The sequence below is a fragment of the Bacillus rossius genome, chromosome 2 (genome assembly GCF_032445375.1).
Source record: "Bacillus rossius redtenbacheri isolate Brsri chromosome 2, Brsri_v3, whole genome shotgun sequence".
NCBI lineage: Eukaryota > Metazoa > Arthropoda > Insecta > Phasmatodea > Bacillidae > Bacillus > Bacillus rossius.
The window spans coordinates 3,254,914-3,267,246 of record NC_086331.1 but is presented as its reverse complement, the minus strand read 5'-3'; the positions used below and the strand labels follow the sequence as shown (position 1 = coordinate 3,267,246).

At 43.1% G+C, this 12,333-nt stretch overlaps 1 protein-coding gene across 16 annotated transcripts in view; it reads right to left on the bottom strand.

Moving 5' to 3' along the window:
- Positions 1-12,333, bottom strand: part of LOC134529035 (forkhead box protein P1-like) — a 565,106-nt gene that overhangs the window by 306,909 nt on the left and 245,864 nt on the right. The window contains exon 1 of one of the 16 annotated variants that reach the window (XM_063362729.1): positions 3,329-3,418. The exons of the other annotated variants lie outside the window; for them this stretch is intronic. The gene's annotated coding sequence lies outside the window, so the exon portion shown is untranslated. Of the gene's footprint in view, positions 1-3,328; positions 3,419-12,333 lie in introns of those variants that run through there. 16 annotated transcript variants of the gene reach the window in all.

Below are 12,333 nucleotides of genomic sequence, written 5' to 3'. Positions count from 1 at the left end.
CCAAAGCTCCTTGGCTTGTGGGTACTAAACGTTTAGAAGGCGATGATTTCACTGACGTTTTGGTTGAACTTGCAGTCGTCATCTTCTTAAAAGCAGTTACCTCCTGAGTTTTTTTCTAAATTCTCTTGCCTGTAAATACTCTCGCCTGCAATGGGAGTGTTTCCTGATCGGCTGCAGATGTGGGCCAGTAAGAGCTTTCCTCCATTCTGGTTGGTTGGTTGGTATGGACAATCGTAGCTGGGCCTAATTTATTGGCTGTCGAATCGGTGGATTCTTCTTCTCTGGTTAGCTGGGCTGTCTAAAAAATCAGAGGCGATCGTCAGACCAAAACATCGGTGGAATCTTCGCCTTCGACGAACCAAGAACCCACAAGTCAAGAAACTTCATGAAACGGCCGAGTATGTTTGCGATCCTTATTACCAGAATTTAATTTTCAAATACGCCAGTGACTAACAATCCGATTGAAAGAACGCGCATTTTGCGGTTTGCAGGTGACTATAAGACACCTCGTCGGGAATAGAATCCGGGATATTGGTTGTGAGTTGACATTTAAGACCAACTGACAAAGTGATCTCATAATGCACGTAAGCGTAAATAAAATTTAAAAAAAAATTGGTTTTTGTTTGCTTTCGACCGTAATATTTTATGTAACTGTGTTTTGTTTTTGCGATGTTTCCTTCGTTGACAATGACGGTGCCAAAAAGGTTCAACGACAAATCATTATATTTGCATTCTACTGTACACAGAAATCGAATACAGCAAGTCCAGCCACTGAGATTTCGGTTTTCCACAGTTTCCCTAAATTACTAAACACAAGCCAACGCGGGGACACTTGCTTGCTCTAGGTCATGTACAGTTTCCCTGCACTGTGTTGGGTCTGCGTGTCGAGGGGAATTAAGGTTAAAGCACGTAAAATAAAATAAAAATTATTTGATCATGAGTCTGGCGGGGGAAAAGGAAATGTGTGTGTGTTTTTTTTTTCTGTGGCGCAAGGAAATATTTTACAAGATTTTTAAAGCCACCAACAATTTATACAAACACGCGTCATTAGTAACGAAACAATTAACTTTTCGTCGTCGGACACGGGCAGGCTTAAAAAAAAAAGAGGGGGAGAGAGAGGCTTACTAATGCCTTGTTTCACGAAGACAATCCTATTTTGAGACCATGATGTATAAACGGGCAGGACCGCGGAGGAAGGTGAAGAAACAAAAGTGAGAGTGTAGCAGAACATTTACCAGCGGGGAAAAAAGGTGAGGGTGGTAGGGGGGGGAAGTTTTTATTCCTTGGCGTTCATTTTTTTTTTGCCCACTTCTCCCGGAGTTGAGGGGAGGGGTGGGGGTTGTGTGTCTTTGTGCGAGTGTCCCGCACAATGGCGCAGGAAGAGCCCCAGAAACCAGACACCGACGCGCATGGTCCGCGAAGCCCCCCTTCCCTCTTCCTCGGCCGCCAAGAGAGCGACAATGCCACGGTGTTGACAACCGCGACGGTCCCCCCCCCCTCCCCCCCCCCCAAATTCCCCGGCGTCCGCACAACCAACAAGCACAAAAGAACGCGAAAAAATAAAATAATAATAATAATAATAATAATAAAACCACGGACGACGGTTGGTCTCCGGAGAGCACGCACGCATAGTCGTCGCACTGCCAGTGGCCCGCCAGGGTCTGATCATCGCTCGACCACGCCTTCTCTGCTGCCCCACGCGCGGTCTCAGCGCTGGGCGAAGATACTCGGGATCTTCGAGAAGAGCCGGCGGACCTGGAGGTTCACGGACATTCACGGACAGTGCGTGAAGACACGTCCGGAGTTTGTACGGACTCGCCGGGAGTTTTCATTGTCGTCAGGAGCGAAGAGAATACAGATCAAATATAATGCATGTACGAAAAAAAAGGAAATACAAAATAACGAAAAAAAAATGTATTCCCCCCGTCTTTCAATCTAGTGGCAACAGACATACGTGTTGGTAATACCTTGCAAAAACGGGACTATTATGAATAAATGTTTGGAATGTTCTGTATGCACGGTGTTAGAAATGTCTAAGTATAATTTTGTAGACATTTATACGGATCACAAATAAAATAATAGTTCTTCGTACTTCCAGACAATTGGATCTTGTTAGATACTTCCCCGTATTCTCTCAGTTTCGAGTTTTTAATTTCTGTGCGTTTTTTTTTTCTGTAAACTTAAAAGGTGTTTGAAGAATTTTTTTAAGACTCCAAAATAAGTATCCTTAAATGTATGACGAATGCAGTACATTTAAGAAGGCCCCTGAATAATACTAAACCAATTGAAAGTTGTAGATTTTATTTGAAATTTTTTAAAGGTGCAATTAATTGTTAGTATGTAGTAGCATTGAATATTATATATATTCAATGGTTGTAGTGAAACTGGATTACTGCTACATCGTAAAACAGTTAATGAACTAGTCAGGTTCCTTATCTTCTAAGAAATTTTGCGTCTGGTAATCATTGATTTGAATCCCTTGAAATAGTCAAAATGTGGATTTTCCAACTGCTGTAATTTTTTAAGTCTAATAACTGAATACCCACAAAACTACCTAAAGGGATCGCGGTAAAGCCAAAAAAACTCATTAAATTACCAGCTGTCTGGTTAAAAATGTTTCAGGTATATTCTTCATAAATTTAGGTTGGATATGTATCTACTCGCAATATTCATTTTGGAGTATTGACGTTTCTAACATTCAAAAAGGTTTTTAGTTAACAGGAAAAAAAACCTTGTTCCTTCCACGTTTTTTTCCTAACCTAACTAAAACTAAGAGTGTGTGGGAGAGGTCTGGGTAGGGAAAACTCTAAGTGCGTCTAAGGCCGAAGCCTATACGCTCTAATCATGCAGGAGAGGTAGCATGCACCATGTGCTAGGAGGGATATTGGCCAGCCATGGTAGCGTTTTTGCCATGACTAACTCCCCTCATTGACTATCCTGGACTAAAAACTAGATAAGTCGGGCCCAGGTAAAACCTGCATAGACACAGGGAAAAACCTGGGCACTGACATGAGGGATGCAAAATTTCATGCATTAATAGCAAGCAAGCAGGTTGGTTACAGGAAACAGAAGGATGGTTCCGGAAGAAGAATTGTACAGAGTAGAAATAAAGTACTGAGCAAAAGGGCGGGAGCTTGGAAATTGTTCCACGTGTGCATTTACTGGGGATACTGCGTAGTTTCCTCAAGGTGTTTATTGTTCAGTAAAGTCGGTTAGTTGACTGAGATCAGCAGCAGAGAAGTTGCCGTGCCGGCCAGGCGGGGAGCAGAGAGATGGCCTGCGCCTCAGGTAGCGGGTGGAAAGGGGGGAGGGGAGGCTGACCTCTGACCTGTGACCCGGGGCGACCGCAGGCCGACTTCGGCGATCCCGCCAGCGGCCACGGGAGCTGACGGCGCGCAGGGCAGATCCGCTTCTTCGGCCGCTAATTACCCTCGCGGGGTGATCTGGGGGAAGATCGCGTATTAATCAAAAGACCCGATAGAGGTTTAATTGGGTAAATCGCATTAGAACGGCCAGAGCCACCCCCTCCTGCCACCACCACCCCAAGGAGTCCAACGGCCGGTGGAATAGCTTAATTCCTACCGGATAGTAAATAAAAATAAAGATTTGAGGTGCGTCCGCGACTTGGCAGTCCCCCGGTACATTCCGCGCCAAAATCTATTTCCGCCACGCTAATATTGTACCTGTCCGCTCGTTTCATCATGAATCCCCGGCCATTTCTCAAAGGGAAACACAGAACAAATATTCCCGAGTCAAACAACTACAGACCCCCAAACTCACTGCAAATAACATTTATAAAGACAACGTAGTGCACAACGACAAGCATCAGAAAAGTTCGTTTTGAGCCAGTGTATGTTTCTTGGCAGAAGGAAGCATCAAATCCAGTACAATAAAAAATTATAATACTTTTTTCTCGTAGGATATAATATTTTGAATTAATAAGTTTTTATATACACAGAAACAAAATTGTGAGCCCCCAAATAAAAGAGCATGTAAACATGGATCAAAAAATTACTAACCTTTTAGAAACAAACAATTTCTAAAGCTAAAAAAAACACGCCACTAAGTGTAGAGTAAACGCAGCACTGTCCAAGCTTCTTGAGAATAATTCCAGAGATATTTTGAAAAAAAAAAATTAATATTGAGTTGAAACATAAATCTTCAATGTCTTTTTGTAGTAATGAAAACCATATTAAATTTTAATTATGATTAGCTTACTGAGATTCATCAGCTAGCCGACACCAAGTGGTAAAACTCTTGAGATTTATTACGCAACTAAACATAAAAACATACACATGCATCTTGAACGAGGGAATGAACGGGACTTGCCATAAAAATGCAAGCAATGAAACGTAAAAGAAAAGATGAAATGAGGGACGAGACTGAACCTTATGGACAAGGTATGCCCTCAGGTTGCCCTCGACGCAGTGAGAGTTAGGCCGGGCATGAGAACTTTGCAAGGAACGCAACACACGCTACCGACGCAAGAAATACGCAGTCGTAAATAAAGATCGTAAGTTTCAAGACGTCGCCAAACCTTCAACTGTAATTTGTAAAACGGTAGAAAACAAATTTCTTCCCCAGGCATTTATTGATTATTCATGTTTATTTTAATTAAAAAATTATAAATTGCTAATAATTTAATTAAAAATTCATTTTTTTTTAACTGCGCGAAAGTGGAACATGTGAAAACTTCAATGTAACAAATAAAATCAACATTGTGGCCTTCTATGCAAATAACATATGCGATATGCGTTCTTAAAAGTTTTCGCATCACTTCACTTCAAAAATGGAAAGTGGAAACGCAAGCTAAAACGCAAAAAGTTGAAAGTTGGCCGATGCTTGCGTTGCGTTTTTTGCGTCTTGCGTAGTTGATGAGCAGGTATTGAAACTCATCCGATGTTTAACTTTTTGCAATTTGCGATTTTTTTGCGCTGTTGCGTTTCTGGCGTAATTTACAACCCTAGCCTTAGGACGCAGGGACTGTAATAACAGCACTAAATCAGTCTGATCACTGTCGAGATGTACAAGAACTATTCAGAATAGCGTTTGTGTTTCGAAATGAGCAATCGCCATCTGCCGCGCTAATGGCCTTTGCACGAGCCTCCGCTTCAAACCGCGATCCATAAATCTTGGCCCGAGAATGATCTTCGGATCAGTCCTCATACTGGTACTGCGCGATCTTGGCCCGCGCTAGCAGGTAGCAGCAGTAACGCGCATGTCTGCAGGTGGGCGGGACGATACTGAAGTCGCTAGGGTCGATTGTGTCACGGCGAGAAAATTACTAACGCGGTTGTTCCAAGATAGCGGAACATGCGGGCGCCGCCTCGATTTGTATTAACCATCGAAAACACTTACTGATATTTAAACATCACAAACCAAAGTAGTCTTAAATAATAATAAGTTGAGACCGGAAAAATTAGCGGGTTCTATGACCTTTAGGATAGACTCTAATATCCTTTACACACTCGGGCAAATGCCAACAGTTCATTGGCTGCTGACTTGTGAGTCGTCACGACTGGGTGGCCTGTGATTCGACACTTCTATGAGTGAGGGTCTCTAATTGGCCCTCAGTCCTCCAGATTAACATTGGACCAATGGCAGAAGCAGCACTAAGGTATAATTATTTGAATTTTAGCATAGCACGTAATGAACCCGCGAATTTTTCAGGTTTCTATTAATAAGTTTTGGCTAAAATAAACATTTTTTTTAATATCGAAAGTATTTATGACGAGATAAACAACCTTACTATAAAGCATTGAATTAAAACAATGAGCATTTAATTCAAATGAGAATTGGTGACAACACTAGGATGCACGTACGATGGGAAACATTTTAATAACTCTCCGATGTTTGAGTCCGACTAAAATAACCTGCAAAAAGGTCCGTAATAATTCCGGGCATGTCTGCTCGTGCACAGTCGATCCCGAGATCACTGTCCTTGAACCGACGGAACCATCTTCGTTCAGGGCTCCAAACGCAATGGTGCAACGAAAGCTGTGGTCGAAACATGATCAAACCAGTTCATGACGCGAGATCACGCTTGCCCTGCGATGGTGATGGTGACGTCATAAGTATAGACCGTAAAAAATTCGCGATTTCAATGACCTGTAGGATATACTCCATGATCCTCTATGCACTTTGGAAAATTACATCTGTTCATTGGCTACTGACTCGTGACACCTGTTAACTGGGACGCTAGTGATTCGATACTTCTTTTGTTTAATGTTTTTCATTGGTCGAGTATCATTCAGATAAACTGTGGCCCAATCACTGATGCAGTAAAAAGGCCAACTTTTTGGATTCTAGACTATCACGAAATGAATCCGCGAATTTTTCCGGTCTCTAGTCATAAGTGATGGTGACGACTCCGAACAGGTGTGAAGATGTATTCCCGTCGAGTTGACTAGGCTATTAGTGGTTGCGCAACCTCCGTGGGACAAATTGTCAATGCAAGCAGCGCCAGCGAACGCAGATCCAACGATGCCAAGTCCAACGAAACCCGAACTGGAAGCGACCTTATAGTGACAATGATTTTAATTGAAAAAAACGGGCGTACGACCTATATCTGGGACCAACTCGCTTCTCATACACTGAGACAAGCTGGGGGTTCGGTGTCAGTCATACAATCAAGGAGAAACAAAAGTAATACTGTAGTCATGTTGTGATCTTTATCCGTGCCACTTCACCTTAAGTAATAGGTAGAGACCTGCCAAATTCGCGGATTCATTCGTGTTATAGGCTAGAATTCAAACACATATACCTCTTAGATAATTTTGCTATTGGCTTACTGTTCATCTGGACGAATCTCAACCAGTTATAAACCCTCAACCAAAGAAGGATCGAATCACAGACAAACCAGCTGAGAAGACTTACAAGTCGGCAGCCAATGAACTTGCGTTATTTTCCCGAGTGTACAGGGGTATGTGCAGTCTATCCTGAAGGCCATCGAAACCGCGAATTTTGCAGGTCTCTACACATAAGCATATAAAATCAAGAACTATTGAGCATGCCCTGAAGGTTTAGAAGTCAGTGACAAACACTTGATGGAACAGCTGGAAAATTTACGTGCGACCCGGAGAGAATGTGAGATGTGTCTCGAGGCCGAAGAACAAATGCCATCGACTTAATTTCCGCAGACGTTACTTGTCCAGTCTAGCCTGCGGACCGGGAATAACGAGAATTTCGGAGGTCACGACCAATTGTTTGGAGGTCAGGCGATGAAAAAAAAAAAGGGGGGGGGGGTGATCTGTTAATTCGGTTTACGGACGATAATTTTACCTGATAACGTCTTAAGAAAACATTGATAAAAAATTGCATACTTTTTAATTTTCAAATATTACTAACAGTTTCTGCAAATTTAATTTAAATAATTTATTTAAATATAATCACGAACAATTAGTTAAAAAGCCCGCCTTAACCTGGTTGATACTATAGAAGATTTTCTCGCACGGTGGTTGGCCGGTTCTTGCACGCTCGGCTCAGGCGGAACGTGACAATTTTTCGTGCGTGCAGCTGGCGTTCGTCGATTTATAAGACGTTATCACGTCAAAAAAAATCACAGTTCTCTGGAGTCCATCCTGTGGGTCAAAAAACCCCGCGAACGTTTCCAGTTTCCGTGAATGAAGCTGCGGCTTGCTCCAGCCAATAATACTTCCGGCTTCTGAATCGCCATGTTTTTGTTTTCCGCCAGTCGTTTCCTGCAGCGAGGACCCCGAGTGGGGGGTGGTGAGGGGTGAGGGGAAATGCAAATAGCCAACAGCTGGAGGGGTGGGCCCAGACACGGGAATCTGCCATGGGGCCGAGGATAAAGAGAGTTGCGACAAAAGAACGCAGACCAGAGAGGAAGCTCGGAAATAATCTTTCCTTGCACGTGACACCCGCTGTCGCTAAAAGCTCTCCTCTTTTCTCCCGACCCTCTATCCGGGGCCTTAGTTGCGTTCTGTTCCAATCATAAAAATTCCCCATTTTCGTTACTATCACCGTAGGTCTGCAATTTATGACTCAATTTTATCCCCACCAATAACCGAAACGTGATGATGAATTTGTGAATACATTAAAAATTTTGCTGGGCTTAGAAATAATCATTGAAATAATTATAGGGTGTCTTTGTTACTTTACTCACGGTCGAACCTTTATCCGTCCACGCCATGAGTAGGGGCACGCAGATTTCGCGAAAAGATTTCGAGAATAGATGAAAGTAAAACACTGTAGCAAAGTCCGTGTTTCGTGATTGGATGAGTTTCTCCCACGTACATATCGATTGTAACAACACCAATTGCAGTGATTCATTGCGGAAGTATACGCGTCCTGAGTGGCTCGGTAAAACAAGGTGACAACTTCTCTCGCAGACGGCCGCCAATCACAAGGAAGAAACCACAGGTGCAGGTATGCCTTGTTGCAGTCTAGTAGACGTTCGGGTTTAATCGCGAAAAATGCCTGCCCCTATCCATGAGCCATTCTCAAGAAAAATGGTACATTTAAATACGGTTTGCAAAGCAAAGAAACAAAAACCGATTTAGATTGGTACATTTTTATTTGCTAGGTTAGAAACAATAAAAGCCTTAAGCAGCCATAAACACGTTTAGGCCATCTTTATTATAATATAGTTATAAACAATGGAGTAGTTAGTCCGTCCAGTGGGTGTCTGTTCTACAGCTGAAGTCAGTCTGGTGAGCAACTGCATAGCAAAACAAGTTGTATCTGTGTAAACTCTAACACAGTTATAAAATAAATTTGTTTAAAAGCATCAAAGAAACTCGCCAGGGGATATCGAAAAATGTCATCGTGAAATGAGTGTCTGCAACTAAACAAAGATTAAAAATTCAACAATGAATCAGCGTTAGACCATATTGAAACTAGAGGTGCGGTGATTTCGCGGACTGATTTGGTCGCAAACTAGAATGCAAACCTTCACACTCTTATACTGTGTTGCCGATTGGCCCGCAGTTAGCTGGACACGCCCCTCTGCGACCGTAAGCCAACGATGGTCAAATAGGGGAGAAGTAAGGGAAACAGGTAGTGCCGACTAACTCTAGAAAGAAAAGTTTCTCACTAAGTAATCAGCCAATGGGAAAGCAGACGTCAGTAGAGGAAACATAACGCTTTGAATTTGAGCCTGATTCCGAACGAATTGGCGTTATTTTCGGGTCTCTAATTATAACTAGAGACCGGAAAAATTCGCGAATTCATTTCGCGATAGGCTAAAATACAAATAGTTATACCTCAGTGCCACCTCTGCTATTGGCTCACAACTCACCTAGATGACTCTGTGCCAATGAGAAACACCTGACCAAAGCTTTATCGAATCACAGGCTGCTACAATGGGACGTCTCACAAGACAGCAGCCAATGAGTGGGTGACAATTGACCGAGTGTACGTAGAACTATGGAGTTCATCCTAGAGGTCATTGAACCCGCGAATTTTTCAGGTCCCTAATTATAGCCAAAACATGATTTGTTATCCAGAAGGAAATAGGGGGTAGTGGGGTCGTTCTCATTTTGACTTCTACTAAGATTACACGCAAGGACTCCTGAACTTCTAACCTTCGTTGAATAAACGTCCCTGCTTCAACACACGAGGCTTACATTTCCTAGAAGTACCCACATCCAAGAAGGGAATCGAAGCCACGACTCCTGGAGTTCTCTGCAAGCGAGGATTGTTTGAGTCGTCCAAGCGCTGCAGCAAACTGCGCCCAACAAATGCAGCGCTGACATGAACAAATCAATTGTTTGCTCAACTAAATCTGACCAACAGGAAAAAAATAAAACATTTTTTCCCCTTCCTAAGCTAAAGAGGTGAGGTGATTGAATATATTTGTAAGCGCAGCAAAATCTGAGTTCGAGCAAAATATTTTATTGAAGCAACCACTATGTGACTCGGTTGGCACTATTCAAACAAACAATGGTTGCGTCAACCGTTCCTTTTTCTCGACTGGAAGTTCAGTACGCTGACGCATAGCGGCAGCTAGGTCCACGGTCACGTGGTCTTAGGCGGATTTTATACCTCATTTTGGGCCCTGCCTACCTGCTACACACAAACTAGTGCGTAGAGATTTAGGACATGCGCGATTTAAAAAAAAAAAAAAACTGCTCAACATGTTTGTGTGGCGTCTGTTTACGACTGTGGAGGTCAGAATGAATTGTTTGTTTAGGATTCCGTTAACAATTTTTATTTTGTTATTGGCTAAAAACTAGATGTTACCCAGGATATTATTTTTTTGAATATTTATTCTTGAAAGTCCCGTAGCTACGTGTAACTGACGTTTATTTAAATAAATAAGCTTTAAAACATTCACATCGCCTATCAAGCTCTTGCAGTTGCCCCAAGTACGAAGAGAATATAGCAAGCCAGTTTAGGGCCTTGCTTTTAGAGGCGATAACGCGCTAGATGGAACATTGAGCCTGGCACTTATCAATCCGCCTCATCAAAACACGTGCACTCCTAGCTAGACGGACCCATTAGTTTGGTTAGATTAAGGCCTTCTTGTACTCCTTTGGGTACGTAATCCCAAGTAGTTTAACCATGTTTGAAAATTAGATCTGTTAGCTGGGAACGTTGGTACGAGTGCGTTTGTTTCAGAGAGGCGGAATAGTAAGTGCGACATTCACTGGTGCATCTATAGCGGTGTCGCCTCTAAGCGCAATATTCTGTACTGACACGAACTGTTCTTTTCATACCAAGGGGCACAATGAAACTTTGGGTGATGACGGATGGCAGTTTGAACAATTATTACCGGGAGTTTAAAACGTAAAAAATATTTTAAAAACACCCGTTTTAGCCTTTCACTCCCCAAGGCAATAGGAGTTTAAAAACGAAATACGTAGGGGCAGGCATTTTTCGCGAAAAAACGTGAACGTCTACTAGACTGCAACGAGGTATACCCGCACCAACGGTTTCTTCCTTGTGATTGGCGGCCGTCTGCGAGAGAAGTCGTTGCCTTGTTTCACCGAGCCACTCAGGACGCGTTTGATTGCGCTCTGACTTCATGTGATTGGTGTTGTAACAATCTACATGTACCTGAAAGAAACTCACCCAATCACGGAACTCAGGCCGTGCTACATTGTTTTGACTTTCAGTTGGTCTCGGAGTATTTTCGCGAAATATGCATGCCCCTAGTTATTCGTTCTATCGTATTAAAATTCTCTGATTATCTTGTGTCGCCATTCATACTTAAAGACTTTGTTTTCTATATGAAGTCGTCTTTTAATCACTGTTGTTACCCTTGTTCTTCAATGCTCCACAGGTTCCAACACACAGCTGGTCTGAAAATATTTTCGCGAAAAGGATACGACCCTAATCATGTCATGTTTATTATCATAGCATAAGACAGGATGCTGCACTCCAACAATTAGTCAATTCATCCTTCTTAATTTCTAGGGGCATGCAGATTTCGCGAAAATATTTCGAGACTAGATGAAAGTTAAAAAGAAACTGTAGCACCGCGTGCTTTTCGTGATTGGGTGAGTTTCTCACAGGTACATATCGATTGTAATGACACCAATCACAGTGATTCATTTCGGAAGTAAACGCGTCCTGAGTGGCTCTGTCAAACAAGGCGACGACTCCTCTCACAGACGACCGCCAATCTCAAGGAAGAAACCACAGGTGCGGGTATACCTTGTTGCAGTCTAACAAGTGTTCAGAACTTTTCGCGAAAAGATCCCTTCCCTTATTCATTTCTGATGAGTGACGAATGCTCTGTTAGTTGGACTGGAACATGCTTCCCCGATGAGTAGAGACCTGTAAATTCCGGGATTTCAAATCCCTAAAGGATAGACTCCATAATCCTCTATGCACTCGTGCAAATTACATCTGCTGATTGGTTACCGACTCGTAACACCTGTTGACTGGAATGATAGTGATTCGCTAATTCTTCTGTTAAAGATTTTTCATTGGCCCAGAGTCATTCAGATAAACTGTGGCCCAATCACTGAAGCAAAACAATGTCAAAAGTATTTGGACTCTACCCTATCGCGAAATGAATCCGCGAATTTTACAGGTCTCTATTCATTTCTGATGAATGCTCTGCTAGTTGGACTGGAACATGCTTCCCCGATGAGAACGTTGTACTCCAACTCCGGAGATCTTGGACCGTGTCCGATAATAGCCTTGGCCGACGTGACGTCTGGGCCGCGCAAGCACAGAGTGTGTCTCGCTGCACCGTCGCAGTCAAGGCCGGCTTCCTCGTGAGCCCCTGGCACGCTGGTGCTGCGTGCGGAACAATTAGCACGCCCGCAGCAAACAGCAGCGGGGCCTATCTTCTGGAAGCTTCGCGCTGTCCGCCTCCGAGCCAGTTGGAACTGGCCAAGACCTGTGGCTGAGTCCTCGGCC